At 48.3% G+C, this 27,701-nt stretch overlaps 8 non-coding genes across 8 annotated transcripts; all 8 read right to left on the bottom strand.

Annotated features, from left to right (window-relative positions):
* Positions 1–14,148: 14,148 nt before the first annotated feature.
* Positions 14,149–14,289, bottom strand: LOC141168505 (U4 spliceosomal RNA). Its single transcript, XR_012252240.1, has one exon. It is a non-coding gene; the product is annotated as a U4 spliceosomal RNA (small nuclear RNA).
* A 280-nt stretch (positions 14,290–14,569) lies between these two features.
* On the bottom strand, positions 14,570–14,703 carry LOC141168002 (U4 spliceosomal RNA). The gene has a single exon (XR_012251769.1). It is a non-coding gene; the product is annotated as a U4 spliceosomal RNA (small nuclear RNA).
* Positions 14,704–25,330: 10,627 nt separating this feature from the next.
* On the bottom strand, positions 25,331–25,471 carry LOC141167981 (U4 spliceosomal RNA). Its single transcript, XR_012251754.1, has one exon. It is a non-coding gene; the product is annotated as a U4 spliceosomal RNA (small nuclear RNA).
* Positions 25,472–25,751: 280 nt separating this feature from the next.
* LOC141168415 (U4 spliceosomal RNA) lies at positions 25,752–25,892 on the bottom strand. Its single transcript, XR_012252152.1, has one exon. It is a non-coding gene; the product is annotated as a U4 spliceosomal RNA (small nuclear RNA).
* A 280-nt stretch (positions 25,893–26,172) lies between these two features.
* Positions 26,173–26,313, bottom strand: LOC141167882 (U4 spliceosomal RNA). Its single transcript, XR_012251667.1, has one exon. It is a non-coding gene; the product is annotated as a U4 spliceosomal RNA (small nuclear RNA).
* A 280-nt stretch (positions 26,314–26,593) lies between these two features.
* LOC141168500 (U4 spliceosomal RNA) lies at positions 26,594–26,734 on the bottom strand. Its single transcript, XR_012252234.1, has one exon. It is a non-coding gene; the product is annotated as a U4 spliceosomal RNA (small nuclear RNA).
* A 278-nt stretch (positions 26,735–27,012) lies between these two features.
* Positions 27,013–27,153, bottom strand: LOC141167829 (U4 spliceosomal RNA). The gene has a single exon (XR_012251617.1). It is a non-coding gene; the product is annotated as a U4 spliceosomal RNA (small nuclear RNA).
* Positions 27,154–27,433: 280 nt separating this feature from the next.
* On the bottom strand, positions 27,434–27,574 carry LOC141168502 (U4 spliceosomal RNA). Its single transcript, XR_012252236.1, has one exon. It is a non-coding gene; the product is annotated as a U4 spliceosomal RNA (small nuclear RNA).
* Between the last annotated feature and the right edge of the window lie 127 nt (positions 27,575–27,701).

Genomic DNA, 27,701 nt, shown 5'->3' with positions numbered 1-27,701 from the left:
AGACCAGCAGGCATTTGAAGGAGTCTCACTACAGCAGCATTGATTGCAGCTGGGCGAGGCTGGACCTCGTCTAGCACAGAGAGAGAGAGAATTAACTCCCTCACTGCCGAAAAACACAAAGCACCAAAAAGTCAGCTGCGAGAAGTCAGGCTGTGTAATCGTGACGATCTTCGTGGCGACACACCCGTGACAGTACCCCCCCTTCTACGAGGGGCCTCCGGACCCTCAGGGCCAGGTTTATCCGGGTGAGTCGTGTGGAAGGCCCGAACTAATCGGTCTGCGTTAATATCCGACGCAGGAACCCACATCCTCTCCTCAGGACCATACCCTTTCCAATGAACCAGGTACTGAAGGGACCGGCGATTAAAGCGTGAATCGATGACCCTCGATACCTGGAACTCCAAGTTACCCTTGACCACCACTGGAGGGGGAGGTAAAGGTGACGGTACCACCGGCACCACATACCTCTTAAGCAACGATCTGTGGAACACGTTGTGAATTTTAAACGTAGGGGGGAGGTCAAGACGGAATGCCACCGGATTAATAATAGAACTGATTCTGTACGGCCCGATGAACCTGGGACCCAGTTTCCAGGAGGGAACCTTAAGTTTTATATTCCTGGTAGACAACCATACCCGATCGTTCACACTAAGGTCCGGACCAGACACTCTCCTCCTATCAGCCATACGTTTGTATCGGTTCCCCATAGTATTCAGATTCTTCAGCACCCCTCTCCATACTGAAGCGAGTGATGAGGAAAATCGTTCCTCCTCAGGAACCCCCGAAGAGCCCCCCCTACTGAAAGTACAAAACTGGGGGTGAAAACCATATGCCCCAAAAAACGGGGACTTACCAGTGGACTCGCTCCGCCTATTATTAAGAGCAAACTCTGCCAGAGGTAAGAAAGAAGCCCAGTCCTCCTGGTTCTCTGACACAAAACACCGGAGATATGTCTCCAAGCTCTGGTTCATACGTTCCGTCTGACCATTGGTCTGAGGATGAAAAGCCGATGAGAACGACAAATGCATCCCCCGCCGTGCACAAAACGCCTTCCAGAACTTGGACACAAACTGAGACCCCCGATCAGACACCACCTCGGAGGGTACCCCGTGAAGCCTCACAATCTCCCCAATGAACACCTGCGCAAGAGTTTTAGCATTAGGGAGAGCCGGAAGAGCGATAAAATGTGCCATCTTGCTGAACCTGTCCACTACAACGAGTATGACCGTTTTACCCGAAGACGGAGGGAGGTCCGTAATAAAGTCCATAGACAGATGAGTCCAAGGACGCTCCGGGATCTTCAAAGGTAAGAGGGCCCCAGACGGACGGGTATGTGAGGTCTTAGAGCGCGCACAAACCCCACAGGACGCGACAAAAGTTACCACCTCCTTATGTAAGTTAGGCCACCAAAACCGACGCGAGAGGAGATCCACAGTTGCTCTACTCCCTGGGTGTCCTGCAAAAACTGAGTTATGGTGTGCCTCGATCACCTTTTGTCGCAACTGATCTGGAACAAACAGTCTCCCCGGAGGTCCAACAGGGGCGTCCCCCTGAGCCTCCAATACCTCCTCCTCCAGCTCAGAGCATACTGCCGAAACCACCACCCCCTCCTGAAGGATAGGAATCGGGTCGTCCGTATTCCCGGCCCCAGGGAAACTACGAGATAAGGCATCCGCCTTTACATTTTTTGACCCAGGACGATATGTAACGACAAAATTAAACCTGGTAAAAAACAATGACCACCTAGCTTGTCTGGGATTCAGACGTTTCGCGGACTCCAGATATAGCAGGTTCTTGTGATCGGTGATGACGGTGACCGGATGGACTGCCCCCTCCAAAAAATGGCGCCACTCCTCAAAAGCTAACTTAATGGCCAAGAGTTCCCTATTGCCGACATCGTAATTCCTCTCAGCGGACGACAATTTTTTAGAGAAAAAGGCGCACGGATGCCACTTACCAGGGGACGAACCTTGTGACAATACTGCTCCCACCCCTACCTCGGAAGCGTCTACCTCTACAATGAATGGCTGTGACGCATCAGGTTGAATGAGTATGGGTGCCGAGGCAAAACATTTTTTCAAGGAGGAGAATGCTTGACAAGCCTTGTCAGACCACCTAGAAAAATCCGTCCCCTTTTTAGTCATGTCTGTGAGAGGCTTAACCATGGACGAGAAATTACGAATGAACTTCCGGTAATAATTAGCAAACCCCAGGAAACGTTGTAGTGCCTTCAGATTCTCTGGCCGATCCCACTCAAGAACTGCCCGCACTTTCCCAGGGTCCATACGAAAACCGGACGCTGAAACCAGGAAGCCTAAAAACTGGAGTTCCTGTACGGCGAACACACACTTTTCCCATTTGGCATACAGTTTATTATCCCGCAAGATCTGTAACACCTGCCTAACGTGCTCCTGATGAGACACCAGATCCGGCGAGTAAATTAAGATATCATCCAGATATATGACAACAAACTGTCCCACCAGGCGGCGAAAAATGTCATTAACAAAGTGTTGGAACACCGCCGGGGCATTAGTCAGACCGAATGGCATGACAAGGTTCTCATAATGCCCCTCCGGAGTGTTAAACGCCGTCTTCCACTCATCCCCCTCCTTCATCCTAATCAGATTGTACGCCCCCCTGAGATCCAACTTAGAGAACCATTTGACGCCCACGATCTGATTAAAGAGATCGGGAATAAGTGGGAGCGGATACGGATCTCGGACCGTAATCCGATTAAGTTCACGGAAATCCAGGCAAGGGCGTAGGCCTCCATCTTTCTTCTTAACAAAGAAGAACCCCGCAGCCACCAGTGAAGATGAAGGTCTAATATGCCCCTTAGCCAGACTTTCTGAAATATAATCCTTCATGGCCTGCCTCTCAGGACCAGAAAGGTTATACAACCTAGCTTTAGGTAACTTGGCCTCAGGGAGCAGTTTTACAGAACAGTCATACTCGCGATGAGGAGGTAGTTCCTGACACCCTTTCTCCAAGAATACATCCTCAAAGTCCGCCAGAAATGGAGGTAAGACCCAAGGAGTAACCGCACCGATGACCGTGTTCATGCAGTTTTTATTACAGAATTTACTCCATTGGCTTATCTCTCTGGTTTGCCAATTAATAACCGGGTTATGCTTAGTTAACCAAGGAAGGCCCAACACTATAGGAGTGGGAAGACCCTCCAACACGTAGCAAGACAACAGTTCTTTATGTATCGCCCCCACTTGAAGTTTTACGTCATGCACAGCTTGCAAAAAACTTCCCTGACCGAGAGGCCTGGCATCGATCGAGAATATGGGGATGGGTTTAGCCAACTCACTCAATCGCATACCTTGAACCCGGGCAAACCGAGCATCAACCAGATTAGCCCCGGCCCCACTATCCAGAAGAACAGATATCCTCTCAGTTCTCGTACCCTCCACCACCTCCGCCGGTACGAGAAACTGAGACGAACCTAGGGACAAAATACCTACTCCCAGATTGCCGTCCACCACACAACCTGGGATCAACAGTTTTCCGACGACTCTTCACTCTGCAAGGGACGGGATGGACACCCCCCAATAAAATGTCCCTTTCTCCCGCAGAAGAAACACCTTCCTGTCTTATGGCGCACCACCGGTCCCCTCCCCCGAAATGATGTCCCTCCTAATTGCATAGGCTCCTCTGGACTGACCAGGGGAACCACCATATGAGGGGACCTTGTAGGAGGTGGAGTCATCACAGGGGGTAGAGTTATCCCGCACCTCTCCCGAAGCCGTCTGTCAACGCGAATAGCAAGGGCCATAGCGGCTTCCAGTGACGCGGGAGAGTCATACTGTGCCAACACATCCTGTAATTTGTCGGATAAACCTTGACAAAACTGGCTCCTAAGAGCCGGGTCATTCCACTGGGTGTCCGTGGCCCACCTACGGAACTCCGAACAGAATTCCTCCGCCGGACGATCTCCCTGCTGGATCCTACGTAACTTAGACTCAGCAAGGGAGATCCGATCTGGGTCATCATATACGAGTCCCAGAGCAGCGAAAAACCTATCCACTGACTGGAGAGCCGGGGAGCCCGGGGGAAGAGAGAACGCCCAAGATTGTGGGTCCCCTTGCAGGAGCGTGATGACAATTCCCACCCTTTGTTCTTCACTCCCCGATGACCGAGGCCGCAGCCGAAAGTACAACTTGCATGCCTCCCGGAAAACAAAAAACTTGTCCCGCCCCCCAGTGAACCTGTCAGGGAGAGCTACTTTAGGTTCTGGTCCGGCTTGCTCCTGAGGATACAAAACCTTGGACCTAACGTCCGCCAGCTCCATGGACAAACTCTGCAACTGCCGAGCTAGACCGGCTACTGGATCCATGGTAGCTGGAGAAAAACTAAGTGGTTGGTGAAAATGTCACGCTGTCTCTGTATACTGGAGGTAGGGGGCCTAAGCTGACCCTAAGCTGGGGCCCTGACTAATCCCTCAACCTGGAGGTACTGTTAAAGGTACAGAGGTCCAGGCCGCCAGCGTAACCCCTACCTCCTGAGGATCCCTGCACCTAAGTAATCTAGTCCTGAGAAGGACCCCGATCACAACAAAAGGGGACAAGTAATAATATGCCCACACACAGTACTTAGACGAACGAGACAGTACAAGGGAAAAACCAAAACCACCTTGCATACAAAAACTACACAACTACAACAGAGGGAACACCAACGGGAAAGGAGATAAATGATAAAGCGAGGAAGGGAAAAAACACTCCAAATACACTTATCACTGAAACTCCAAATACCACGATCCGCTCTGTTAGTCTGCATGAAATGCTTTCACCGACACTTCCCTAACAGACCAGCAGGCATTTGAAGGAGTCTCACTACAGCAGCATTGATTGCAGCTGGGCGAGGCTGGACCTCGTGTAGCACAGAGAGAGAGAGAATTAACTCCCTCACTGCCGAAAAACACAAAGCACCAAAAAGTCAGCTGCGAGAAGTCAGGCTGTGTAATCGTGACGATCTTCGTGGCGACACACCCATGACATCCTTGCAATGCAAGCGCAAGTATGCAGCCTGCCACCCACCCACCCCCAGGCTGCAACACCATACTGCTTGCTTGCTTGCACTTTAAATTGGGAATTTTAGGCATGTGGAGGCGGAATCTGGCCACCATGCCATGGCTGTGTCGGCGGCCTGGTATCCATACTCAGTCCCCAGCCGACTGGTGGCCGGGTGTCCCCGCTTGCTCCCCAGCCTCCAGGGGGTGGCCGGGTGTCCATACTCGGTCCACAGCCACCCCTATTTGTACCGGTAACCTTTCCCACACTTTTCTTAGCCTGGCCTGCTTTAGGGCAGCATTGGCCGAGCCCACCGGACTATCAGACTCCTCCGGTGGGCCCTAGCTTCTCCATCAGGGGAGTTGAGAGTGCCAAAGTGAGGAGCATGATGAGGATGATAGAAGTTAGCATCTGCTTTGTTTTGTTGTAATGCAAGCGCATGTATGTAGTAGCGGCTAGGCCTGAGGAGGTCAGGCTTTTGGCGCATATCCTACCTCCTCCGAGGATTGCTGGATGTTTTCCTGCTACTATCCAAGTTCTATGACTCCCGTTAAAACAAAGCTTCAGGTGATAAATTATGGATGAGGTAGTGGCAAAGGAGAAAGAGCAGGAGGCACAGGGACCATTCACATCAATATCAGGCCAGTCAACCAGATATGTCTTGTAGGATATGTTTCTGTAACAAAAGGAGCGGTTCGGCTACACAGTTATAGGGCATACAGTGAGTGCAATGCCTACCAAAAATTTCGAGGCACTCCAATGCCCCTTGGAAATGACATGGAGGTCAGAGGGCGTTAACTAAACCTTTTTTTCCATTTATAGCAACTGGGTCTCCTGTGCACTGCTGGCCTAAGCAGTGAATGGAAGGCTTTCCAAAAATTATGAGGCACTGCAATGCCCCTTACAAGAGCCATGTGTGGCACCCCAGGGGTCTGGTCACCACAGTAATAGAGATTACGTCAGAGAGCAAGTGGGAGGTTTCCTGGTCAGGATCCCTTAAACATGTAACATCCTCCTGCCCCAGTCCTGGGAGGGGAGAATACTGCCCTTATAAACTGGATCTGGGGTGGGGTTGAGTGAGTCAGAGAACAGAGAACAGTCAGAGTCAGAGTGAGAGCAAGGGAAAGTAACAGCAAGGAGCTCTGTAGGAGCTAGGAGCTAAAAACGAGGGGCTGGAAGCTGAGCAGAGCTCGCCCTGGCAGAAGATAATAGGAACCGGACACAGGAGTCCGAAGCTGTGAGGACTTATATATCCAGCAGCAGAAACCAGCCGGCAGGGGATTTCAGGTCCTCTGGCCATAGAAGCCCGGAGGCTCAGTCACAAGCAAGGGACCAGCACCGCCGTCATGGAGCGGAGGCTAACAGAAGGCCCCAAGTCACCAGCCATACGGGTGAGCACTACACGGTACACTCAGGGACGTGGGCTACTTCTACCCGCTTACAGCAAGGTAGCCAGTAAGAGTGCAGACAGACGGGGAGGCCTACAACTCCACCTGGCCAGGGGAACTCCTGCTTGCTCACAGACTGACCAGGCCTCTTATGCTAGCCAGTACTCCCGGGAGGGTCTACCTTATAATCATCAGTAAAGACCTTGAACTGCACTGCAAAGCCCCTTAAAAGAGCCATGCAGTACAGCATATTACAAACATAAGTCCCATTATTGGGGAGTGGGTCTCCCATAGTATTTGCTTATGCTTTCCCAGCAAAAGCTGCCAAAAATTAGGACGGAGCAACTTGCAATGCCCCTTACAAGAGCCATGCAGTACAGCATATTACAAACATAAGTCCCATTATTGGGGAGTGGGTGTCCCATAGTATTTGCTTATGCTTTCCAAGCAAAAGCTGCCAAAAATTAGTACGGAGCAACTTGCAATGCCCCTTACAAGAGCCATGCAGTACAGCATATTACAAACATAAGTCCAATTATTGGGGAGTGGGTGTCCCATAGTATTTGCTTATGCCTTGCAAGCAAAAGCTCCCAAAAATTAGGACGGAGCAACTTGCAATGCCCCTTACAAGAGCCATGCAGTACAGCATATTACAAACATAAGTCCCATTATTGGGGAGGGGGTGTCCCATAGTATTTGCTTATGCCTTGCAAGCAAAAGCTGCCAAAAATTAGGACGGAGCAACTTGCAATGCCCCTTACAGGAGCCATGCAGTACAGCATATTACAAACATAAGTCCCATTATTGGGGAGTGGGTCTCCCATAGTATTTGCTTATGCTTTCCCAGCAAAAGCTGCCAAAAATTAGGACGGAGCAACTTGCAATGCCCCTTACAAGAGCCATGCAGTACAGCATATTACAAACATAAGTCCCATTATTGGGGAGTGGGTGTCCCATGGTATTTGCTTATGGTTTCCAAGCAAAAGCTGCCAAAAATTAGGACGGAGCAACTTGCAATGCCCCTTACAAGAGCCATGCAGTACAGCATATTACAAACATAAGTCCCATTATTGGGGAGTGGGTGTCCCATATTATTTGCTTATGCCTTGCAAGCAAAAGCTGCCAAAAATTAGGACGGAGCAACTTGCAATGCCCCTTACAAGAGCCATGCAGTACAGCATATTACAAACATAAGTCCCATTATTGGGGAGTGGGTGTCCCATAGTATTTGCTTATGCCTTGCAAGCAAAAGCTGCCAAAAATTAGCATGGAGCAACTTGCAATGCCCCTTACAAGAGCCATGCAGTACAGCATATTACAAACATAAGTCCCATTATTGGGGAGTGGGTGTCCCATAGTATTTGCTTATGCCTTGCAAGCAAAAGCTGCCAAAAATTAGGATGGAGCAACTTGCAATGCCCCTTACAGGAGCCATGCAGTACAGCATATTACAAACATAAGTCCCATTATTGGGGAGTGGGTCTCCCATAGTATTTGCTTATGCTTTCCCAGCATAAGCTGCCAAAAATTAGGATGGAGCAACTTGCAATGCCCCTTACAAGAGCCATACAGTAGAGCATATTACAAACATAAGTCCCATTATTGGGGAGTGGGTCTCCCATAGTATTTGCTTATGCCTTCCCAGCAAAAGCTGCCAAAAATTAGGACGGAGCAACTTGAAATGCCCCTTACAAGAGCCATGCAGTACAGTATATTACAAACATAAGTCCCATTATTGGGGAGTGGGTGTCCCATGGTATTTGCTTATGCTTTCCCAGCAAAAGTTGCCAAAAATTAGGACGGAGGAACTTGCAATGCTGGCACCCTGGTGGTATAGTGGTGGTGGAGGCTGAGGATAAGGAGAATAAGATTAAACAGCCAAAACGAGGAAGCGTATACCCATGTGTGGGTGTGAAGCGGTGCATGTGAATACACCTCCCGAAATAACACAGTGGATTTGACTTTATGTTACTCTGCTGTCATTTGGTGGTGATGAGAAGTCTGGCCCAATCCAGCCCTTGTTCATTTTGATAAGGGTCAGCTTGTCAGCATTGTCAGTTGACAGGCGAGTGCGCTTATCAGTTATAATTCCCCCAGCGGCACTAAAAACACGCTCCGATAACACGCTAGCGGCAGGGCAGGCCAGGACCTCCAAGGCGTACAGAGCGAGTTCATTCCAAGTGTCCAGCTTGGATACCCAATAATTAAAAGGCACAGAGGAATCACGGAGGACGCTGGTACGATCGGCAAGGTACTCCCTCACCATCTTTTGAAACTTTCCACTTCTTGTGAGAGTACCCCGCGCCTCAGGGCCTGTAAGCTGGGCGGGTGTCAGAAAACTGTCCCAGAACGTTGACGGTGTTCCCCTGCCTCTGCTGGATTGGAGTTGCATCTCTCTCGCCTGTACGCCTTGGTTGGGCAACGAACTGTGACCTCTGCCGCTAGCGTGTTCAGATGGGAATTTTTTTAAGAGTTCTGCAGCAAGGGCCTTCTGGTATTGCCCCATTTTTGTAGACCTCTCCACCTCAGGAATAAGAGAGTGAAAGTTCTCCTTGTAGCGGGGGTCTACAAGTGTCACCAACCAGTAATGACTGTCACCCAACATTTTGACAACGCGAGGGTCACGGTTAAGGCAGCGTAACATAAAGTCAGCCATGCATGCCAGACTGGTAACGGGCAAGATTTCCGTGTCCTCACCAAGATGACAACTGACCATGCTCTCCTCCTCCTCCTCCTCCCCCCTGTCCTCAGGCCACCCACGCTGAACCGACGGTATGACACTTGTACAGGTACTACCGTCTACAACGCATGATAGCTGCTCCTGTTCTTCCTCCTCCTCCTCCTCCTCCTCCTCTCCCTCATTGTCCCCCAATGCACGTTGGGATGAGATGAGGCTGGGCTGTGTGTAATCACCCGCTACGGCTTCTTGATCCATCTCATCATACTCTGGCTGCAATGCCTCCTCTTTAATTCTCTGCAGAGAGCGTTGCAAAAGACAGAAAAGTGGGATGCTGACACTAATGATGGCGTCATCGCCACTGACCATCTTGGTGGCCTCCTGAAGGTTTGTCAGGATGGTACATATGTCAGACATCCAGGTCCACTCCTGAGGTCTTATGTGTGGAGTCTGAATGAATATCGACGGCCTTGTTGCAGCTGGTACTCCACAACTGCTCTCTTCTGCTCACAAATCCTTTGCAACATGTGGAGGGTAGAGTTCCAACGTGTGGGGACATCACACACCAGTCGGTGTGCCGGAAGCTGCAAACGCTGCTGCAACACAGCAAGGGCGGCGGAAGCTGTAGCCAACTTGCGAAAATGAGCTGACCGGCGGCGTACTTTCACGAGCAGATCTGGCAACTCAGGGTACGATTTAAGAAACCGCTGAACCACGAGGTTAAGCACATGAGCCAGGCATGGTACGTGTGTGATCTCACCTCTCCTCAGAGCCGCCACCAGGTTACGGCCATTGTCACACACGACCATGCCGGGATGTAGGTTCAGCGGTCTCAGCCACAGATCTGCCTGCTCTTTCACAGCTGTCCACAACTCACAAGCAGTGTGAGGTTTATCACCTAAGCTTATGAGTTTCAGCACAGCCTGTTGCCGCTTGACGGAGGCAGTACTGCAATGCTTCCAGCTTGTAACTGATGTGGTGATATCTGAGATGGAGGCTGAACATGAGGAGGAGGAGGAGGATGCGCAGAAGCTGTACACTGTGGGGGCAACTCTGACTGACATAGGGCCCGCAATCCTCGGTGTGGGGAGGATGTGTTCCGTCCCAAGGTCCGACTGGGTCCCGGCTTCCACTATGTTTACCCAGTGTGCCGTCAGAGGGATGTACCGTCCCTGGCCACAAGCACTTGTCCACGTGTCCGTTGTCATGTGGACTCTCCCAGTAACTGCATTGTTGAGGGCACGGCAGATGCTTTGGGACACGTGCTTGTGTAGTGCGGGGATGGCACACCGGGCAAAATAGTGTCGGCTGGGGACCGAGTACCGAGGGACGGCCACCGCCATAAGATTGCAGAAGAATTCCTTCTCCACCAGCCTAAAAGGCAGCATTTCCAATGCAAGCAGTCGTGAAATGTGCGAATTTAGGACTGTGGCCTGTGGGGCGTTAGCTGCGAATTTCCGCTTTCGTTTAAAGGTCTGGGATATGGACAATTGAACGCTGCGGTGGGACGTGGACGTGGACGTTGATGCTGTTTCTTGAGAAACTGCCATAACAAGTGAAGCCTGAGAGGAGGGGGCATTTTTACATGCAGTATGGACAGGGGATTGCCTTGCACACACAACAGGGGGTTCTATTGCACGCACAACAGTGGAAGAAGCAGTGGTGACACCCGCTGACACTGGTCGTGGACCCTGGGTTTCGCCCCACAAAGTCGGGTGCTTTGCTGCCATGTGCCTGATCATGCTGGTGGTGGTCAGGCTGGTAGTTTTGTCACCCCTGCTGATGCTGACATGGCAGGTGGAACATATGGCCTTTTTGGGGTTATCAGCAGAGTCTTTAAAAAAATTCCAGACTCTGGAAGACCTACCGCTTGTACTGGCAACGTCCCTCGTGTTTGTGTTACAGGGAACGGTTGCCTGCCTTCTGTCTGCGGCCACCACACTGCTTCTTCCTGCCTGTTGGGGTACTCTGCCTCCCTCCCCCTGTGTGCTGCTGGCCTCACACTGCATGTCCTCCTTCCATGTTGGGTCAGTTACTAGATCATCCACCACCTCCTCCTCACTTCCTGGCAATTGTGTCTCGTCATCGTCCACCTTTTGTGACAGATTGCCAACGTCGACTTCCTGTGGCCGTGGTTGTTCAAATATTTGGGCATCGCAACATGGGATCTCCTCTGCCACCACTTCAAGCGTATCAGGCGAGGGGCCCAAATATGGAAATGGACCAGTGAACAGCTCTTCAGAGTGTCCAAGTGTGGGATCACTTGCTGTCTGACGACACTCGGCATGGTGGGAGGAAGGAGCATCAGGGTGAGGAGGAGTATACGGTCAAGACTCACGGCTACTAAGAGTTGACCGTGTGGAAGACAGACCGGAGGTGGTGGTGCCCAGGTAACTGGAAGCATTGTCTGCTATCCAATTAATAACCTGTTCACACTGATCAGTTCTCAATACTGGTGTTGTTCTGTGCTTCCCTAGTAATTCGGTCAAGAAGTGGGAGCGAGAAGATGTGGCTGTTGGTTGTGGCAAATTTTCACCTTGGCCATGGCCCCGTCCTCTGCACGAACCATCACCAGAACGTCCACTTCCACGTCCCTTGCCACGCGCCTTGCCCATTGTAAATGAAGTAAAATAGCTTACACTTGCACTATAAATGGAAAAAGGGTAATAAAGAGTAGATTAGAACCGTGGAAGAGGAAAACCACAGTTATTGTTTACTGGGGTATACCACACTTTTTTAAATAGAGATATTTGCGGCTGAACAGTGAGCGACACAATCAAACTGCTTTTTTTTTAGATACCAAAGGCCCAAAACTGGATAGTACAGCGATTTGACCCATGGAACTGCGAAACCACACTGGGATGTCGGGCCTACACAAAACTATTTTCAACAGATATATTTTTGTGTCACAACAGTCAGGAGACACTATTGTTTTTCTTTACGGAAAAAAATACCAAAACCTGAATAATAGAGATTATTTACCGTGGAACAGCAAAACCACAGTTATAATTTACTGGTGTATACCAGGCATTTTAAAATATATATATATTTGCTGCTGAACAGTGAGCGACACACTCAAACTGTTTTTTTTAGATACAAATGGCCCAAAAGTGGATAATACAGAGGTTTGTACCGTGGAACTGCAAAACCACACTTGTATTTCTTGGGCCTACCCCAGACTATTTTCAACAGATATATTTGTGTCTGAAAAATCAGGGAGACACTATTATTTTTTTTTTACAGCAAAAAATGCAAAAAGCAGGATAATAGAGATTTTTTACCGTGGAACAGCAAAAGCACACTTCTGTCTCTCTGGCCTACACCAGACTATTTTCAACAGATATATTTGTGTCTGAAAAATCAGGGAGACACTATTATTAATTTTATACAGCAAAAAATGCCAAACACAGGATAATAGAGATGTTTTACCGTGGAACATCAAAACCACAGTAATCATTTACTGGTGTAAACCAGGCTTTTTAAAATATATATATATATTTGCGGCGGAACAGTGAGCGACACACTCAAACTGTTTTTTTTAGATACAAATGGCCCAAAAGTGGATAATACAGAGGTTTGTACCGTGGAACTGCAAAACCACACTTGTATTTCTCGGGCCTACACCAGACTATTTTCATAAGATATATTTGTGTCTGAAAAATCAGGGAGACACTATTTTTTTTTTTTACAGCAAAAAATGCAAAAAGCAGGATAATAGAGATTTTTTACCGTGGAACAGCAAAAGCACACTTCTGTCTCTCTGGCCTACACCAGACTGTTTTCAACAGATATATTTGTGTCTGAAAAATCAGGGAGACACTATTATTATTTTTATACAGCAAAAAATGCCAAAAACAGGATAATAGAGATGTTTTACCATGGAACATCAAAACCACAGTAATAATTTACTGGTGTATACCAGGCTTTTTAAAATATATATATATTTGCGGCTGAACAGTGAGCGACACACTCAAACTGTTTTTTTAGATACAAATGGCCCATAGAACTGCAAAACCACACTTCTGTTTCTCTGGCCTACACCAGACTATTTTCAACAGATATATTTGTGTCTGAAAAATCAGAGGCACACTTTTTTTTTTGGGGGGGGGGGACACCAAAAGGTTAATAAGATGGGTATTTGTACATTGTGAAGGAGGAAAAAAAAAAGATGATTTTGATTAAAAAAAAGGATTTTTCCTGGCCCCCGGGGCCTGGAGATAAGTCCAGCAATTTTAGCAACAGGAGCAGCACACAGGACTGTAAGGCAGCGTTTGCTGGTATAACCACTGCGTCTCCTATACAGCCTGCCTGATATACCTGGGATTGATATTAGTCCTGAGAAGGACTGTTTGTTTGATCTGGCAGCCTTTACAGACCCTACACTAACTATTTTGCTGGATATATCTCTCCCTAAATCAGCAGCGCTGTCCCTACACTGTCTGATCCGGAGCGACTGTGTCCAAGATGGCGGCGCCCGGTTTTAAATACTTGAGGTGACGCTGTGCAGCCAGCCAATCACTGTAATGCCCACAAACAACATGGCTGCGGCATTACAGTGACGGGCTGGCAATCCCTGCATGTTCATTGGCTCTGTAAAGAGCGCCAAACATGCAGGGCGGAGACCCGAGCTCCCGCCCGAGTAACCCGGAAATGCTCAGTGCTCGCCGAACATCCCGAGTAGCGTAATGCTCGGGCGAGTACCGAGCAATGTCGAGCATGTTCGCTCAACACTAATAATCACGCCTCGATTAAACCTCATGGGCTACGATACTGCCACTGCGCAAAGTTAAAGTAAATCAGGTAACCAAGAAATCCCCACTTCCAGGAAGAGCTTGTTTAAGCCATGGTGCGTTCTAAATGACCACTGCCCTTCCCCTGCTACCGCAAGGCATCCTGGCAGTTGCAGTCTGAGGGCTCAGGGAAGAGGTCATTTTTGGCCATTGTGGGAAGATCAGCTCGCTTTCTCCTGCTCCAAGCGAAAACCATCAATACGATGCGGTGAGGCACAACATTTCCTTTCCCCACTGGGAGGAGCTAACACTCTGTCATTTGCATACCACGGATTAAGTCTCCTGAGAGACCAACAAAAATTGCCGATGCTGACTGTATTTCAAGTCATCATGGCGGCGCATTGAGAAAAGTTTTCAATTAGCAATAATCACGCCTCGGTTAAACCTCATGGGCTGCGATTCTGCCGCTGAGCAAAGTTAAAATAACACAGGTGACTATGAAATCCCAGCTTCCAGGAAGAGCTTGTTTAAGCCATGATGAGTTCCAAGTGACCACTGCCCTTCCTCCGCTGCCGCAAAGCATCCTGGGAGTTGAAGTCTGAGGGCTCAGGGAAGAGGTCATTTTTGGCCATTGCAGGCAGATCATCTAGCTCTCTCCTGTTCCAAGCGAAAATCATCAATACGGTGCAGTGGGGTGCAAGATTTCCTTTCCCAATTAGGAGGAGCTAACACTCTGTCATTTGCATACCATGGATTAAGTCTCCTGAGAGACCAACAAAAAAAGCCTATGCTGACTGTATTTCAAGTCATCATGGCGGGGAATAGGGAAAAGTTTTCAATTAGTAATAATCACGCCTCGCTTAAACGTCATGGGTAGAGATGAGCGTTGTTCTACTCGAACTGTTCGCCAATCTCAAATTCGAGCTGTTTTGGGCGGTGTTCGAGCCGTTCGGCGAACACGAACAATTTGAGAAAAATTCGGCTGTTCGAGGTTATGTTCGATAACTGTTCGTGCACCAAAATCATAACTGGATTTTTTCTCAGTAATGATGAAAATTAATGTTAATACGCAGTTTGAGTGTACAGCGGGGTGGGGGGAGTGGCAGGGGATGGATCTCTGCAGGAACAATGAAGATCTCCATTTTTTTTTCTCTTTCCCGCATTTGCAGTGGGGAGGTGCAATCTGTCAGCCTATCAGCAGCGCACACACGGAGCGAAGTGCTTTTTTTCACACAAGCAAGATCATGTGTCATTGGCAGTGTATGTCACATGTCCTTGCCCTTTAAGACCAAGCCATTTTCCCCGTCGCCACCATTTTCTCACTGCTGCAGCTGCGTGTTAGACGGCACCGCTGTTGCTGTGTGCGCTATACCTTGTTAATTTCAAGCCAATTTTCGCACAAATATACAGATAGCTTGGGAGTAGGGAATAGTTGTGATTGCAGTCCTTTTAAGGACTAGGTTACAGAATTTCCTACGACTTTTATCAGGGAGGTCTGTGCTATTAAATAGATAGGTTGTGGGAGTAAAGACTAATTGTAATTGGAGTCCTTTTCAGGACTAGGTTACATCAGTTCCTATCAGTTTTTGCCAGGCAGGTCTGTGCCAGTGCTGTGCAAGTTTTTTTCACAGCATTTGGCTGAATCTAGCAAAGCTAATCCTTTTTGGCCTATTGCAGAGTGTGTTAGTCAGTGGAGTAGCCTATCTGTGTTGCAAGATATACCACCTGTGTATAGTATACCAATTTTTTTACTGCACCTAGTGAAGTAAAATCTTTTGGGCATAGCATCATTCTATTAGTCCATTTATACTGACCTCCATCAGGTTGCAAATTAAAACTAATTTTTATCTGCATCTCCAGTACCTCTGAAAAAATATTTGGGCTTCTAGCTGTGTGTGGGACTTGTTGTATTAGTCCATCTATACTGACCTCCATCAGGTTGCAAACTGAATATATTTTTTTCTGCATCTACCTCTGAAAAAATATTGGGCTTCTAGCTGTGTGTGGGTCTTGTTCTATTAATCTATCTATACTGACCTCCATCAGGTTGCAAACTGAAAATAATTTTTTTCTGCATCTAGCTCTGAAAAAATATTTGGCCTTCTAGTAGTGTGTCGGAATTTCTCTATTAGTCCATCTATACTGACCTCCATCAGGTTGCAAATTAAAACTAATTTTTATCTGCATCTACAGTACCTCTGAAAAAATATTTGGGCTTCTAGCTGTGTGTGGGACTTGTTGTATTAGTCCATCTATACTGACCTCCATCAGGTTGCAAACTGAATATATTTTTTTCTGCATCTACCTCTGAAAAAATATTGGGCTTCTAGCTGTGTGTGGGACTTGTTGTATTAGTCCATCTATACTGACCTCCATCAGGTTGCAAGCTGAATATATTTTTTTCTGCATTTACCTCTGAAAAAATATTGGGCTTCTAGCTGTGTGTGGGTCTTGTTCTATTAATCCATCTATACTGACCTCCATCAGGTTGCAAACTGAATATAATTTTTTTCTGCATCTAGCTCTGAAAAAATATTTGGCCTTCTAGTAGTGTGTCGGACTTTCTCTATTAGTCCATCTATACTGACCTCCATCAGGTTGCAAACTGAATATATTTTTTTCTGCATCTACCTCTGAAAAAATATTTGGCCTTCTAGTAGTGTGTCGGACTTTCTCTATTAGTCCATCTATACTGACCTCCATCAGGTTGCAAATTAAAACTAATTTTTATCTGCATCTACAGTACCTCTGAAAAAATATTTGGGCTTCTAGCTGTGTGTGGGACTTGTTGTATTAGTCCATCTATACTGACCTCCATCAGGTTGCAAACTGAATATATTTTTTTCCTGCATCTACCTCTGAAAAAATATTGGGCTTCTAGCTGTGTGTGGGTCTTGTTCTATTAATCCATCTATACTGACCTCCATCAGGTTGCAAATTCAAAATAATTTTTTTCTGCATCTAACCCAGCCAATAGTTTTGGCCTAATACCACAGTTTGGCCACTCAGCTCTGCTCGGTTACCATCCATTGTTTTTTTGTGCAAACAACTCCAGAGTTGTGAATTAGTTAACCACCAAAATGAGTGGAAAAAGGCCTGCTGCTGGTGGAAAGGAGAATAGGCGTGTTGGGAAGGGGAAAAAAGGTTGTGTCCGTGGGGTAGGTGTTAAAGCAACAGTAACATCTGCAGAAGAAAGACCATCTTCCAGCCAAACTAAAATGTCTACTTCTTTTAGCGGACAATGTGATAAGATCCCTTTCTTACGGCCACGCCAATCGCTACAAATTCCAGATGAGGCACAAAAACAGCAGGTGCTTCAACGGATATCAAGTGCTCCTTTAAGTGGGCTCTCCTCCACATCAACTTCAACATCACAAATACTCCAGTCCTCAAAGGTGTCACCCAAATCGCACTTGCTTCCTCACAGCTCCCAAATCTCCAGCTGCCCGTCTGAGTATGAGGTAGAACAGATGGTTGAGTCTGCAGAGCTGTTTACTCATACTATAGCCTGGGAATCAGAGGTCGACTCCAGCGCTTCTGTGAATCCAGACGAGGAAATGATCTGCACTGATGCCCAGAATCTTTATGAGTCGGATCCAGGACCAGACGCAGAAGGTTCTGACCATAATGTAGACCCTCATTCCCAAACTGTAACTCCTGTTGGTGGAGACAATGAGGAAGACGATAAGACTCAAATACCTGATTGGAGCGACAACTTTAGTTTTTTGTCAGGGCAGGAACAGGTTGGCTCTGAGGACGACGGGTGTGATAACACACAGGGTGATGATGATGAGGTCGGAGATCCCACTTACTGTCAACCCACAGTCAGCCAAGAGATGAGGTCAGCAGAGGAGGTGGAGGAAGATGCTACTGACGACAAGGTCAGGTTGCGCCTTCCTGGACAGAGACGTAGTACTGGAAGCACGTCAACAACTGCATCCTCAAACACAACTCTGCCTCTCACCACAAGTCGTGGTGGCTCTTCAGGTCGCATGGGTGCTAAGCCTTGCATAGCCTGGGCATTTTTTCAGATCGATAAAGATGACCCAACTCGTGTTATCTGTAACATTTGTCAGCAAAAGCTAAGTAGAGGCCAAAAAATACATAGTTTGAGTACTTCATGCATGAACCGGCACATGGACATGAAGCATAAGTTGCAGTGGGAAGCTCAGTGTGCTACAATGCGGCCTAGCCGGCCGGGCCAACCACCGTCTGCCATATCTTGTGCATCCGCGGCCTCTTCATCCTCTGTGACTGGGGGGACAGCAGTCACACCTGTTTTGGGGTGCAGACCTGCCACCTCTTTACCCGCAACAGCCAGCGTGATTGGCAGGTCATCATTTTCTTTGGAGGTGGTAACACCAGCTGGTGTTGAGCGCTGTCCGACATCGATAGCACCACCTTTGGATCAAGGCAACCTAACATGTCCGCCTGCATCTTCCTCACAGACCGGCAGTTTGCTGGGGACACCCTTATCAACCCCGTCTAAGCACAATAGCCAGCCCTCGGTCCCTCAGATGTGGACAAGTAAAAGACCATTTCCTCCTAGCCATGAGAAAGCTAAGAGGTTGAATTTCACCATCTGCAAGCTCTTGGCTACAGAAATGCTGCCTTTCCGCCTGGTGGACACAGAGGATTTTCGAGACCTTATGTCCGTCGCAGTGCCCCAGTACCAGATGCCCAGTCGGCACTACTTCTCAAAGAAAGGTGTGCCTGCGCTCCACCAGCATGTCGCACATAACATCACCGCTTCTTTGAGAAACTCTGTGTGTGACAGGGTGCATTTCACCACAGACACTTGGACGAGTAGGCATGGACAGGGGCGTTACATGTCGCTGACTGGGCACTGGGTAACTATGGTGACAGCAGGACAAGGGGCTGCTGTCCAAGTCTTGCCGTCCCCACGAGTTGTGCGTCAATCCTCTTTATGTCAAAGTTCCTCCACTGCTTCTGCCTCCTCAACCTCCTCTCGGTCTTCCACCTGCACCCAAAGCCTGTCTGGTCATGCCACAAGATTTCTAACTGCGCAGAAGGGATCCTGCACACCTCCTTACTATGCTGGCAGTAGGGCTCAACGTCATCAGGCGGTTTTTACATTGAAATGTCTGGGAAATGTGAGTCACACAGCTGAGGAGTTGTGGTCAGCTCTGGAGAACCAATTTCATGAATGGTTGTCTCCACTGGACCTGAAACCAGGGAAGGCCGTGTGCGACAATGCTGCAAACCTGGGTGCGACCCTTCGCCGGGGCAATGTCACACACGTGCCTTGTATGGCTCACGTGTTGAACCTGGTTGTCCAGCAATTTTTAGCCCACTATCCCAGACTAGATGGCCTTCTGCAGAGGGCACGGTCGCTGTGTGCTCACTTCCGCCGTTCGCATCCCGCAGCTCAGCGACTTACATCTCTACAGAAGTCGTTGGGCCTGCCACTTCACCGGCTAAAATGCAATGTGCCTACCCGGTGGAATTCAACTCTGCACATGTTGCAGCGACTGTGGCAGCACCGACAAGCCCTGGTGCAATACGTTCTGACGTATAGCCTGGGCCAACGAGATTCAGAGGTGGGGCAAATCACGCTGGAGGAGTGGTCTCAGATCAGGGACCTATGCACCCTTCTGCACAGTTTTGAAATGGCGACGAAGATGTTTAGTGCTGACGATGCCATTATCAGCATGACTATTCCGGTGATTTACATGCTGGAGCACATGTTAAACAGAATTCGGAGTCAGGTGGTGGCACAAGAGGAGGTGGAGGAAGTAGAGGAGGAGGAGTTGTATGCGGAAGGGCTAACATCTGCAAGGTCCAGACGGTCGGCAGCACCAAGGCGGCAGGCATGTGAGGGTGGGGGAGATGGTTTTACCAGGGCACATGGTAGCAGCCAAACTAGTGAGGAAGGTGCAGGAGCCCAGGAAGAAGTGGAGGACGAACTGATGGAAGACTCATCAGATGAGGGAGACCTTGATCACATTTCTGTTGTGCGAGGTTGGGGGGAGAGGACAGAGGAAGGAAGCATGATTGTTACCTCGCCACCAACACAACAGGGACTTGGTGCTCCTGGATGCGCAACACACATGAGTGCCTTCTTGCTGCACTACCTGCAACATGACCCTCGAATTGTGAGAATTAGAAATAATCCTGACTACTGGGTTGCCACACTGTTAGATCCCCGGTACAAAAGTAAATTTGCAGAAATTATTCCTGCCATAGAAAGGGATGCACGCATGCAGGAGTATCAGCAGAGACTGTTGCAGAATCTTACATGTGCTTTTCCACAAAATACCAGTGGTGCACGTAGTGAATCTCACAGTTCCAACTTGCCAACCGTGGGACCGTCAAGTGTTCAGCACTCAAACCGTAACAGAACCACAGTATCTGCTGGTAACATCAATTTTGCGGAATCATTTCACCACTTTTTTAGCCCATCCTTTGCAAGGCCACAGGAGACAAGAAGTCTGACACATAGTCAACGCCTAGAGACGATGGTACAGGAGTATCTCCAAGTAAACATTGAAGCCACGACTGTGTCACTGGACCCTTGCTCTTTTTGGGCTTCCAATCTGGATAAATGGCCGGAGCTAGCCACTTACGCCTTGGAGACCTTGTCATGCCCCGCAGCCAGCGTTCTGTCTGAACGTGTGTTCAGCGCTGCTGGTGGTGTGCTGACAGATAAGCGCACGCGGCTCTCCACTGATAATGTAGACAGACTCACGTTCATAAAGATGAACAAATCATGGATCCGAAATGACTTTTCTACCCCTGTGTCATCCTGGGGAGAGTAAAAGCTTGATGATTGGTTAAAATCACCCTACCAACTGTTTTAAGCTTTCAAATTACTAATCATGTTTATCTGTATCTTGACTGGAAAATAATTTGGGCTTTGTAGCAGTGTGCAGCACTGATCCTATTAGGCCATCTACACTAAAGCTTCACCAGATTTAAAATTAAAAATAATTTTTAGCTGCATCTAGCCCGAAAAATAATTTTGGGGCTCCGAGATGCGCAAGGCACATAAGTGCCTTCTTGCTGCACTACCTGCAGCATGACCCTCATATTGTCAGAATTCGAAGTAATCATGACTACTGGGTTGCCACACTCTTAGATCCCCCAAACTTTTCGATCAACCTTTTCATTTTAATAAAGACCAAAAAAATGGTCATTTTTGAAATTATAAGCATTAGCAGGTTGTTAGAAACTGAAATCAAACAGTTTTCAACTCAAAACTTTATTCTAGGTGATGTTACATTTTCACATAGGACCCCTTGTTCGAAAGGAGCTTCTGAACTCTCTCGTCCATTGAATTTGTCAGGTTTTGGATGGTTTCTGCTTCAATTGTTTTGCATGAGGACAGAATACCCTCCCAGAGCTGTTGCTTAGATGTGAACTGCCTCCCGCCATCATAGACACTCCTTTTAATGATGCTCCAAAGGTTCTGAATGGGGTAGAGGTCAGGGGAGCATGGGGGTCACACCATAAGTTTGTCCCCTTTTATGCCCATATCAGCCAGAGATGCAGATGTTTTATGTGCAGCATGAGATGGTGCATTATCATGCAGAAAAATGATCTTGCTGTGAAATACATGGTTCTTCTTCTTGAACCATGGCAGGAAGTGCTGTTTGAGAAAATCCACATACATTATGGAGTTCATCTTTAGCGCCTTCAGGGATCCTAAAGGGGCCAACAATCTCTCTCCCCATGATTCCAGCCCAAAACATTACTCCACCTCCTCCTTGTTGGCGCTGTAGCCGTGTTTGCATGGGGTGTCCATCAACCAGCCATCCTCCACTCCATCCATCTGGACCATCGAGCGCTGCACGGCACTCATCCGTGAACAAAACAGTTTTGAAATCAGTCTTCATGTAATGTTTGGCCCACTGGAGCCGTTTCTGCTTGTGTGAAGTGGATAGAGGAGGTCGACAGGATGGCGCATGCACAGCTGCAAACCTCTGAAGGACCCTGCATCTTGTTGTTCGGGGGACGTTGGAGGCACAAGCAGCTTCAAAAACTTGTCTGCTGCTATGTTAAGGCTTTTTTGCCGCTGCTCTTTCAACCTGACGTAATTGCCTGTAGGAAAGAGTCCTCAATTTGCCCTTATCAGCACGCACACGTGTGTACTGTGAATCAGCTACATACTTCTTGATTGCCAAGACACTTCATCCTGATCATCGCACAATGTTGATTGTAGTCATGCCTTGACCTAAACACTCCACAATTTGTTGCTTCTCAGCAGCCGACACATCCTTTTTCTTTCCCATTTTGGCAGAAAATGTAGGCTGCTTAATAATGTGAGAGAGCCTTCTTAAGTAGTCTTGCCTTTCATTGGACACACCTGCCAAACTAATTAGCACAGGTGTCTGCAATTGCTTACAGTGATATAAAGAGCCCTGACACACATCACCATCAATGAGTTTAACTGACAAACAAACAAATTCTTCCCTTATCACTCCTAAACACTTTTTGCATAATAATTTGGAATGCAGTGTACATGTGCTTTTCCACAAAACACCAGTGGTTCACGTAGTGAATCTTACAGTTCTAACTTGCCAACCGTGGTCTGTATGGAGTTGTTCAATAAAGGGCCCAAAATTAAGATAACATAGATGGGAGAGGTCTCTATGAATAGGAATTCCTAAGTATTTGATACCCTGTGAGGGCCAGGCAAAGGGAAAGTTGGACTGGATGGAATCCTATATGGATTTGGGGAGGGAGACATCGAGGGCCTCAGACTTCGCTGCATTGATTTTAAAATTTTACCATGTAACAAAGTGATCTATTTCAGCCATAACAGCATGGATGGATATATGTGATTGAGTGATATATACTAGGACATCATCAGCAAATAGAGAGCACTTGTACTCGGTGCCTCCCACCTCAATCCATCTAATATTGGGGTTATGGCGAATTGATGAGAGCAGGTGCTCCGTCACTAGGATGTATAAGAGAGGGGACAGAGGACATCACTGCCTTGTCCCATTGGTGATTGTGAAAGGTGATGAAAATGTTCTGACGCACCCCCTGGGCCTTGGGACACCCGGAGCCGGACCCTTTTTGGTGGATGCTGGTGGTTGTAGTCTTCGTGGCGGCGACCCGGTTCCGTGGCTCAGGGCGGTCAAACCAGTGGCGGAACTATTTATGTGGTTTTGATGTTTAAATGTCCAACTACGCCACCCGTGGATTGCGGTCAGAGTGAACCGCCGCTACAGGGCAGACCGCTGAGGCTGGTGTTGTGGGTGCAGCAGAGCGTAGCATAACTCCCCACGGGAGGAGTATAGCCTCAGGGCAGTGTATGCGGAGGATGGGGGTGATGGTGCAGGGCAGCAGCAGTAACGACACGGAGTCAGTGATGCAGTTCAGGGCCTTTACTCACAGCTCTTATTATCCAGACCACGTCTGCAGGTAACGGCTGCCCACGTCGTACTGTGCTCACCAGGTGAAGGGCTCAGACAACTCCCAGATAACTTTGGAGCACTTCACAGGACCCCCTTTGTGTGTCCTTTGTCTGGCCTTTCTTACCAACACTTCTGTCCGGCTGCCTCGGGCCTCCTCTTGGTAAACTTGGCGCCAGTTTCCCTGACCCTATGTGGTGCCTTCCTAGCGGGTGGAGCGAGGGGCTGCGCCACATAAAATGTCAGAGCCTCCGGTTTCTAGCTGAGGGTCGTTTCCTGCCTCCACTAGTTCGGGGACCGGTCTCCCCCTTTGGCCTGACCCCTCCACGCAGGTGGATTCGGGCGTGCGGTGGCGACTCGCCTGTCCGCACCCCTGGGATCCCTTCATTCCTCGTTCCTGGAGCCTTCTCCGCTCCTCTTCCTTCCTTCTCCCTCTTCCAGGCCTGGGCCTCTGTTACTAGGCCCGCCTCCGGAGCAGAGCTCATGCAGAGCCCCTGCTCCCTGCCACTTCTGCTCAGACTTCTCTGCACTGAACTAAGATGGTGCCCAGGAACTGCTTCCTCCCTGCTCCTGCACTACAGGGTTCCCCTTCCTCAGTGTTCCCTCCCTCCACTCCAGCCAGGGACAGGGACTGTCGTGCCCATCTCAGGGGCATATTGGTCGCCCTGCCCCACGGCAATGTGGTGTAATGCATGCAGGTGTCGGGTCCTGATCCACACTCCATCCTTACCTGAGAGTGAGATATCACACCTCTGGGTGAGGTGCAATACGTCTGTAGCAACCGAGCCCTCAGGGTGCTACAGTTCCATTTATCTTCAGCCTAGGTGACGTATTGCGATACAGGGCCGTGATTTTGGCTATAAAAGGGTCCCCTAGACCCCTACCCCAAGCTTTTTAAGAGAATCATATATGGCGTGCCAGGAGACTCTATGGAATGCTTTCTCAGCATCCAACGAGAGTATCTAATTACAAATTTTTAACTGCGTCTAGCCCAGGAAATACTTTGTGCCTAGTAGCAGTGTCTGCTAGTCAGCGGATTATCCCGGCTGTTAAGCAAGCTGCACCACCTGTAGTTTAGACACTTAATTTTTTCAAAGGAAATGCTTCGGGACCATGGGATACTTAGTGAAGAGCATCAGGAGGCACCCCAAGGCATAGGGGCTGGGACTGGCAGTAGGATGCCTTGCGGTGGACAGCCGAGCTCGATCCTTATAAAAGCTTTTTAACTGCAGCAGCTTTAGTGGACGCTACTGGAGCTGGAATTACCGCGGCTGCTGGCATGAGACTTGCCCTCCAATAGATCCTTGTAAATGGATTTAAAGTGTATTCATTCAAATTAGAGAGACAATTTAAATTAAAAAGCTTAGAGCTGCCTCCACCACAGGGGGGCTCGCTCGACCCACCAGCGGACAGGCACCAGTATTGGGAGAGGGGGGCTGGCCGTCAGGGTTCACCGCGGCTCTGGCACAAACCCGGCGACACGGAGGTGGCACGGGCAGGAGCGGACTGGCCGTGTCGGCTTCTCACTTTTTGGATTTTAGAAGGGCATGACATGCCTATATCTGTGTCTCCCCCTCCTTTTACTCCTCCACCTCTTTTATTTTCGCATGACTATATGTACTTGTCACTTTTCCATGTGTTAGTTATGTCTTCTGAGCAATTTGTCAGCTTTTGGACACCTTTGAAGGTGTTTTCAATGTGTTTCTATGTGTTTTTGTTTGCCTGCCATTGGTTTTAACGGTGTTCGACGAACAGTTCGGCGAACACACGGGTGTTCGACGAACCGAACCGAACTCGAACACTACGGGGGTGGCTCAACACTAGTCATGGGCTACGATACTGCCGCTGCGCAAAGTTAAAGTAACTCAGGTGACCAAGAAACCTCAGCTTCCAGGAAGAGCTTGTTTAAGCAATGGTGAGTTCCAAATGACTACTGCCCTTCCTCCGCTGCCGCAAAGCATTCTGGGAGTTGCAGTCTGAGAGCTCAGGGAAGAGGTCATTTTTGGACATTGCAGTCAGATCATCTAGCTCTCTCCAGTTCCAAGCGAAAATCATCAATACGATGCTGTAGGACGCAAAATTTCCTTTCCCAATTGAGAGGAGCTAACACTCTGTCATTTGCATACCATGGATTAAATCTCCTGAAAGACCAACAAAAATTCTCAATGCTGTCTGTATTTCAAGTTATCGTGGCAGGGCATTGGAAAGATGTTTCAATTAGCAATAATCACGCCTCAGTTAAATCTCATGAGCTACGATACTGCCACTGCGCAAAGTTAAAGTAACTCAGGTGACCAAGAAATCCGCACTTCCAGGAAGTGCTCTTTTAAGCCATGGTGAGTTCCAAATGACCACTGTCCTTCCTCCGCTGCCACAAAGCATCCTGGGAGTTGCAGTCTGAGGGCTCAGGGAAGAGGTGATTTTTGGACATTGCAGGCAGATCATCTAGCTCTCTCCTGTTCCAAGCGAAAATCATCAATACGATGCTGTGGGGTGCAAGATTTCCTTTCCCAATTTTGAGGAGCTAACACTCTGTCATTTGCATACCATGGATTAAGTCTCCTGAGAGACCAAAAAAAATTGCCTATGCTGACTGTGTTTCAAGTCATCATGGCGGGATATTGGAAAAAGTTTTCAATTAGCAATAATCACGCCTCGGTTAAACCTTATGGGCTACAATACTGCCACTGCGCAAAGTTAAAGTAAATCAGGTAACCAAGAAATCCCCACTTCCAGGAAGAGCTCATTTAAGCCTTGGTGAGTTCCAAATGACCACTGCCCTTCACCCGCTACCGCAAGGCATCCTGGCAGTTGCACGCTGAGGGCTCAGGGAAGAGGTCATTTTTGGCCATTGTGGGAAGATCAGCTCGCTCTCTCCTGCTCCAAGCGAAAACCATCAATACGATGCAGTGCGGAACAACATTTCCTTTCCCAATTAGGAGGAGCTAACACTCTGTCATTTGTATACCATGGATTAAGTCTCCTGAGAGACCAACAAAAATTGCCTATGCTGACTGTATTCCAAGTCATCCTGGCGGGATACTGTGAAAAGTTTTCAATTAGTAATAATCACGCCTCGCTTAAACCTCATGGGCTACGATACTGCCGCTGCGCAAAGTTAAAGTAACTCAGGTGACCAAGAAACCTCAGCTTCCAGGAAGAGCTTGTTTAAGCCATGGTGAGTTCCAAATGACCACTGCCCTTCCTCCGCTGCCGCAAAGCATCCTGGGAGTTGCAGTCTGAGGGCTCAGGGAAGAGATAATTTTTGGACATTACAGGCAGATCATCTAGCTCTCTCCTGTTCCAAGTGAAAATCATCAATACGATGCTGTGGGGAGCAAAATTTCCTTTCCCAATTGGAAGGAGCATACACTCAGTCATTTGTATACCATGGATTAAGTCTCCTGAGAGACCAACAAAAATTGCCAATGCTGACAGTATTTCAAGTCATCATGGCGCTATACTGGGAAAAGTTTTCAATTAGCAATAATCACGCCTCGGTTAAACCTCATGGGGTACGATACTGCCACTGCGCAAAGTTAAAGTAACTCAGGTGACCAAGAAATCCCCACTTCCAGGAAGAGCTCTTTTAAGCCATGGTGACTTCCAAATGACCACTGCCCTTCCCCCGCTACCGCAAGGCATCCTGGCAGTTGCAGTCTGAGGGCTCAGGGAAGAGGTCATTTTTGGCCATTGTGGGAAGGTCAGCTCGCTCTCTCCTGTTCCAAGCGATAATCATCAATACGATGCTCTGGGGTGCAAGATTTCCTTTCCCATTTGGGAGGAGCTAACACTGTCATTTGCATACCATGGATTAAGTCTTCTGAGAGACCAACAAAAATTTCCGATGCTGACTGTATTTCAAGTCATCATGGCGCTATACTGGGAAAAGTTTTCAATTAGCAATAATCACGACTCGGTTAAACCTCATGGGCTACGATACTGCCACTGCGCAAAGTTAAAGTAACTCACGTGACCAAGAAATCCCCACTTCCAGGAAGAGCTCGTTTAAGCCATGGTGACTTCCAAATGACCACTGCCTCTCCCCCACTGCCGCAAGGCATACTGGCAGTTGCAGTCTGAGGGCTCAGGGAAGGGGTCATTTTTGGCCATTGCGGGCAGATCAGCTCGCTCTCTCCTGCTCAAAGCAAAAACCATCAATAAGATGCAGTGCGGAACAACATTTCCTTTCCCCACTGGGAGACGCTAACACGCTGTCATTTGCATACCATGGATTAAGTCTACTGAGAGACCAAAAAAAATTGCCGATGCTGACTGTATTTCAAGTCATCATGGTGGGATATTGGAAAAAGTTTTCAATTAGCAATAATCACGCCTCGGTTAAACCTCATGGGCTACGATACTGCCACTGCGCAAAGTTAAAGTAAATCAGGTAACCAAGAAATCCTCACTTCCAGGAAGAGCTCGTTTAAGCCATAGTGAGTTCCAAATGACCACTGCCCTTCCCCCGCTACCGCAAGGCATCCTGGCAGTTGCAGTCTGACGGC

Source organism: Phyllobates terribilis, unplaced genomic scaffold (genome assembly GCF_046119375.1).
Source record: "Phyllobates terribilis strain yellow unplaced genomic scaffold, ASM4611937v1 Scaffold_11__3_contigs__length_659146591, whole genome shotgun sequence".
Lineage (NCBI taxonomy): Eukaryota > Metazoa > Chordata > Amphibia > Anura > Dendrobatidae > Phyllobates > Phyllobates terribilis.
This window is presented reverse-complemented; position numbering and strand designations above follow the sequence as displayed.